This window comes from Alexandromys fortis, unplaced genomic scaffold, assembly GCF_014885135.2.
Source record: "Alexandromys fortis isolate MF-2015 unplaced genomic scaffold, M_Fortis_MF-2015_v1.1 scaffold_23, whole genome shotgun sequence".
Taxonomy (NCBI): domain Eukaryota; kingdom Metazoa; phylum Chordata; class Mammalia; order Rodentia; family Cricetidae; genus Alexandromys; species Alexandromys fortis.
The window spans coordinates 851,891-858,992 of NW_026067907.1; positions in this window are offsets into that span (position 1 = coordinate 851,891).

Sequence of the window (7,102 nt, forward strand, 5' to 3'; positions counted from 1 at the left end):
ATTAAAAAAAAAAAAAAAAAAAAAAAAAACAAGCTAAGAATCCAAAATTAGAAATCAGGAGGCTGGAGAGATGGCTCCATGGTTGAGAGCACTTACTGCTCTGACCGAGGGCCTGGGTTCAGTTCCCAGCACCCACCCGTATTGTGACTCATAAACACCTAGAACTCCTGTTCTAAGGGATCCAGTGTTTGCTTCCATCCTCTGTGGGTGCCAGGCGCATACATAGTACACATGCATAGATGCAAGCAAAAGGCTCACACATAAAATAATGGTAGTAATAATATTTTTATTTTATTATAATTTATTTATTTATGATAAGTTTGACTTGAAGTGGGGAAGTGCAGAAACACGTTGAGATAAGGACTACCGATGTAGTTCTGGCATTTGCTATGTAGACCAGGCTGGGCTTGAACTCACAGAGATCCTCCAGCCTCCTGAGTGCACTGAGTGCACGAACTAAAGCCATGGGCCAATACACCCAGTTTTTTCCTTCCTTCCTTTCTTCCTTCTTCCCTCCCTCCCTCCGTCCATCCATGCCTCTCTCTCTCTCTCTCTCTCTCCCTCTTTCTCCCTCCCTCTCTCTCTCTCTCTCTAAGTTAGAAATTATAACACCCAAGAAGCTGGACTGTCAATGTAGTAAAGAGGACTGGGGTTGGCACTCTCGCCCTGCTTGTATGAGACAAGAGAAGGATAATTTAAAAGCAATGGTTAGATTTTAGCGCGGACACACATCTTCTGGATTCCCCTGTTTCTACAGCGCTTGCCCTTCCACTCCACTCAAGAACCCTGGCAGATGAGAGTGCAGCCCTGACCTCGCGAGGACCTCACCTCCCTCCGTGGCTGTGCCTTCTACAGCTGCTCCCCCCCCCCCCCCCCCCCCCCCCCCCCCCNNNNCCCCCCCCCCCCCCCCCCCCCCCGTGTTTGGGAATTAAGGTCACTAATCAATTTCGTCTCTTCCTTTCTCCTCAATCTCCTCGCTCTTGCTCTGGGCTCTCTCTCATCACACAGTCCTGCTGCATGGTGATTAGCAACTCAAACCAAACAAATAAAAGCAAAACATTTCTACTCCAGCTGCAGATCCAGAAGCAGAAGGAACAGCTGGGGAGGCCTGGCCTCTTTGCCTCCCTTTTCGCTGGCCAAATAAATTCCCTTTTAGATGTGGTTCCCATCCGACTTAAGGTCTTTTACATTCGCCTCCTCCCTTTCTCTGTCCCTATCCTTCCATTCTTAAACGCTGCTCCTCTGTCTTTGCAGGGCATATCCTTGCTTTTTTTCACTCGTTAACAAATATCCACTGCATGCCAAGAGCAAGTGGGGTGCTTGGTAGGCACTGTGGGGCTGTGTAAAAAAATAATAATAACCCCATCCTATGAGGCAGGATGATTGCATGAGTTCTAGGCCAGCCTGGGCTATGGGATAAGACCCTGCCTCAAAACTCCAAACAACGGGGGTGGGGCTGTGGGGGAGTGCTGACCCAGCAGTGAGGAGCCCTCATTGCTCTAACAAAGAACCCAAGCTCAGTTCCCAGTATCCACATGGTGCCTCACAACCCACTGTTGTTCCTTTTGGAAACTACAGCTCCCAGATTCCTCCTGGATTACGGATACCTGCGCATGCAGGGCGCGCACAGGTGCAGGACATTTCTCCCAGATACCCTTGCGCTTCTCGTTAAAAAGCGAGCTTCCACGAGGTCTCGCTCTCTCTTGCCCTTTACCCTTGTGTGTCTTGCACACCTGTCCCTTATCGTGTCCCCTCCCCCCCCATTAAAGTGCACCCACGTGGGAGCCGCGTGTCTGTGTCTCCTTTCGCGCGTGTCTTGTCTATCCTGTGTTTGTCTACACACTCACCCGCTTTAAAAGAATAATACCCACAATTTCAGTCCCAGGGGATCTGATGCCTTCTTTTGGCTTTCTTGAACAAAGGCATGCACACGGTACAGACAGACACAGGTACAAGCAAGCAAAACACTCATACATATAAAAATTGATAAATAAATTGTAATCTTCCTTGTTTAATTAAAAAAAAAAAAAGAGGAAAAGTCAGTTGAGATCCTGTGCCTTCTCGCCTTCGGTTGCTCTGGGATCCTGAACAGTTCATTCTGTGGTTTACCCTGAAGAAGCAGGAAGGACCAGCACCTAATGGGGGCAGCAACCTCTGGGTGGTCCCGAATCAGAGGAGTTGCTTGGGTCCTCGGACTGAGGTAGACTGGCTGCCTGAGTCATGATTTTTCAAGCTTTCCATCTGAGGCCTGTGGCTCTCCCACCAGTGAAGCCAGAGTGAGGCGGAGGCAAATCAGATTGACACGGGGGACAGAGCCACAGAGAGATCAGCCTCCTCCCTAGCTCACAGGCAGGAGAGAAGAACGTGAGGGGTAGGGTAGTCAGAGCATGGGGTTACCCACATGATGTGGAAGCCTGTGAAGGCTTCTAGAGGGAGAGCACGGAGTGCCAGGGTGGATAAGAAGCAGGTAGCCCAGGGCTAGCCCTCCGCATTCACCCCTCTCTGCCAGTGTGGAATAAGGGGCAGGTAGCCCAGGGCTAGCCCTCCGCACTCACCCCTCCTCTTGCCTCCTTCCTTGGATTCATCCTGTGATGTCCAGATGGACTGAGGGACACCAGCCAGCTAGAGGCTCCTGGAATGGAGAGTGGAGCTGGAATCCTGCCTGTAAGGATTTACTCTGGGGCTGCCAGGAAAATAATCAGAAATTAAACAGAAATACTGACATAAAAAATAAAGCCTCTTGTCCTAGTTGGGCAAAGGCTTGGTAGTATACTCTATACTCATGGAGGTCCTCCTGCCTCTGCCTCCTGAGTGCTCGGGTGTGCACCACCATGCCCGGCCTTTTGGAAACATTTATAAAAGCAGAATCTCAGGGAGATGCAGCATTTTTATATTCACAGGGCTCTGTTCCCAATAACAAAGAGATGAAGTATCTCAAATGCCCGCCAGTGCGCCAACATGTAAGGAGAATACAGTGTACCAACACGTAAGGAGACTGTAGTGTGCACATGTGTAGACTAGTACTCAGCCCTCAAAAGAAGGAAAATCTGTCACACACCACAATGTGGATCGTCATTGAGGACTGTGGTGGTCTGAATAAAAATGGCCCCCGTAGGGTCATATATTTGAATGCTTAGTCATCATCAAGAAGTAGTACTATTTGAAAAGGATTAAATTTGTTACAGTGGGTGTGGCCTCCTTGGAGGAAGTGTGTCACTGGGGATGGGTGTTGAAGTTTCAAAAGCCCAAGCCCACTTGTTCTCTCTCTTCCTTCTGCCTGCGGATCCAGATGTAGAGAGCCCTCGGCGAGTTCTCCAGTGCCATGTCTGACTGTGTACCACTATTGCCTCTCTCCCTGTTGAAATGGACTAAACTCTGAACCTGGAAGTCAGTCCTAATTAGATATTTTCCTTCATAAGATTTTCCATGAAAGCTGGGAGGTGGTGGCACGTATCTTTAACACTAGTACTCAGGAGTCAGACGCAGGCAAATCTCTGTGAGTTCAAGTACAGCCTGGTCTACAGAGCTAGTTCCAGGACACCCAAGATTATACAAAGAAACCCTGTCTCAAAAAATGAAAAATCAGAACAAAAAAAGACTTGCCATAGTCATGGCGTCTCTTAATAGCAATAAAAACCCTAAGTAAGACAAAAGTTGGTACCAGGAGTCGGGTATTCCTTTGATAGGTCTGAGTTCCTGCCTTGTCTTCTCTCAGTGACAGGGTGACTTGGGAAGTATAAGTCAAATGCACCCTTTCCTCCTCAAGTTAAATTAGGTCATGGTCTTTACTGCAGCAATAGAACCCTAATCAAGACACACTATGTGTGTGTGCTGAATGACTGCCCATCCCACACACATGAAAAAGCCAGAGGAAGATGTCCGGTTTCCAATTCTATTGTCTCTGTCTTATTCCTTCGAGACAGGATCTCTAACTGATCCTGGAGTTAGACTGAGAACAGCAAGGCCCAGCAGTCTGCTTGTTTTTACCCCCTGCAACATTGGGATTGTGGGCACAGATGTAACCATGCATGGCTTTTTACATGCGTGCTAGGGATTTCAACTCAGGTCCTCACATTTGTACAGCTAGAACTCTTACCTGCCATGACATCACTTCAGGTCCTTAAACCATTTTCAACTTATAAGATTTTCAGCTTAAGAAGTGTTTATCGGGGGCTGGAGAGATGGCTCAGAGGTTAAGAGCATTGCCTGCTCTTCCAAAGGTCCTGAGTTCAATTCCCAGCAACCACATGGTGGCTCACAACAATCTGCAATGGGGTCTGGTGCCCTCTTCTGGCCTGCAGGCATACACACAGACAGAATGTTGTATACATAATAAATAAATATTAAAAAAATAAAATAAATAAGGTAAAAAAAAAAGTGTTTATCACAGCAGGCAGTGGTGGCACATGCCTATAATCCCAGCACTTGGAAGGAAGAGACAGGCAGGCCTCTGTGAGTTCAAGGCCAGCAAGTTCTGGGACAGGCTCCAGAAGCTACAGAGAAACCCTGTCTCGAAAACACCACCACCAACAAAAGTGTTTATCACTATATCACCTCATCAAAAGCCAAAGAGCACTTGCTTATACCTCAATAAATATTGCAAGTGTAATAATAAAAAAACTCACAATGAACCATTGGGGGTGCAGGCAAGACAGGAAGACTTTATATAGGGCCTCACACTAACTCAGGTTGCCCTCAAACTAAGTATACGACCCAGGTGGGCATCTCACTCTGGGAATCCTCCTGCCTCGGTCTCTCAAGTGCTGGGATTTCAGGCATGAGCCTCATCTGTAAAATTCTTCTATGGTTTCAGTCACTGCAGACTATGAAACAAACGGACAGTAGACAGATGGACGAGGAAAGCATGGGAGCCTTGTACACAGCGTGAGACTCACGGGAGGCGGGCGAGACAGTGGAGGCTCAGGCAGAGCCGAGGATTAGAGACTTGGGCTTCTGTAGGGAGACTAACCTGACGTGCTGTAGGTACAGGGTGAGCACAAGGTTATTCAGTAAGGCAGATGAAGCCCTGGGGATAAGAGCCATGGCTGTGTGTAGAGTGTAGAGTAAGGTAGGTTTGTCAGGTAGCAGGTTCCCGGGCTCTGCTTCTGATGGAAAGATCAGACGCAGCAGCCTGTCCCATCTGTCCTCTGCTGGCAATCACCTCACTAGCATAGTGCTAGATTTGTTTTTGTTTTGTTTAGTTTATTATTTACTTATTTATTTATTCATTTTTCCTGAGACAGGGTCTCATGTAGTTCAGGCTGGCCGCAAACTCACCACCGCGAAGCCAAAGATGACCTCAGGCTCTGATTCTTCCCACTTTCCACCTCTTAAATGCTGGAATTCCAACCCGAACTATGAAGGGACAGGGATGGAAAGGGGCTCTTGGGACTGACTGGCCATATACTGTGTGGGGCAAAGTAAGTGTGCGCCCGTGTGTTCTGTGCCTTCATTGCCATAGCAACTCTACCCTGCCAAGTTAGCAACCCTACCCTGCCAAATTAGCAACCCTACCCTGCCAAATTAGCAATCCTACCCTATAAGGTTAGCAGCTCAGTGTGCCAGTGCAAGGCATGGCTGCAGCAGCTTGCCCAGTCCTCCCATACCCAGTCTTACCCTGCTCTCTCCAGCCCTCCCCTCCCTGATCAGCCCTTCCCTTCTCTTCCCCACCTGTATTAGTAAAGCTATTTCATTATAGGAACAGACAAACTGAACATTTATCTAGTGGACTTAATGACCGATATCTGTGTGTCAGGAGCCATTTCCCCCTATCATTACAGGAACCATCACCCTAGGGGGTCTGCAGAGAGCCCCTCACCCAATTAACTGTTAATCTTAGCGGAACCCGCCTCACATTCCAGCTATCCAGGGAACCAGGTGTGGCAACTTGTGACTTCTGGCCTACCCATCCGAATGTAACCTAGCCTACGTGACCGGGACCACGCGGCGAGATCCCTTGCCCTGCCCCCCATTCCTTACCATATATAAACTGTAACCCGTCCCTAATAAACCGGAGGCTTTGACAAATCTGCTTGGCCTCCTTCTTCTGTCTTAGCTCATTCCCTTCCAGGTAGCGCCCCTCCGAGACCCTGGAATAACTGATTGCAGGGTGGGTTACAAACCCCTAGACTGAGTAACCCACCCAACGCAATCGACATCTGTGAACTTAAAAGAATTCTTTTAACAATGTGGCACAAATTAGCTTTAAGAAAAATTTTTTTAAAGTTTTTTAGTGAGTTGGACAGTGGTGGTACACACCTGTAATCCCAACATTCAGGAGGCAGAGGCAGGTGGATCAGTGAATTTGAGGCTAACCTGATCTACAGAGTGAGTTTGAGGACAGTCAGGGCTACAAAGAGAACCCTGTCTCAAAAAAAAAAAAACCAAACAAACAAACAAACAAAAAACCCTCAGTGTGTGTGTATGTGTGTGTGTGCGCACACGCGTGTGCAGACACTTCTTTATGGGCATACCCTTGGCATAGCACATGTAGCGGTCAGAGGACAAGTTTCTGGGTTGAATGCTCTCCGCTTATCTGGGTCCACATCTTGGAGCTCAGGTTGTCCAGCTCCACTGCGAGCTCTCTACCAACTGAACCATCTTCCCGACCTGCAAATTGGCTTTTATTCCTGATATACAAGTGTAGCGCCAGTAAATGAATTAATTCACCCAAGGTCACAGTGTTGGAGCCTGCCTGGCAGTGGAAGCTGGTTCGTTGTGACCCACTCATCTGTCTGTCTCTCTGTCTTTCTGCAAAAGGATGCACTGGGCATACACACCTTCCCTGGTCTTGTCCTGACCAGGCAATCCCCTCTATCCACTTCAACCCGTAAAACACCGATAACCTGACAACGGGATCTAAGAAAATCCCCACTAAATCACACTGTGTGTTGGGGGGGGCATAACTTGTACTTCCATAACCCAACGTGTGTGTGTGTGTGTGTGTGTGTGTGTGTGTGTGTGTGTGTGTGTAGGGGGCAAGGCGGTGGCCTGTACCTGCATAACCCAGCCAGTGCTCCAAGTCAGGCTGCCTGAGCTGTCGCTGTTTTATTGAAGAATGATCATCCCTGTGGGTTTCTGCAGATTTTGATTTAGCAATGCC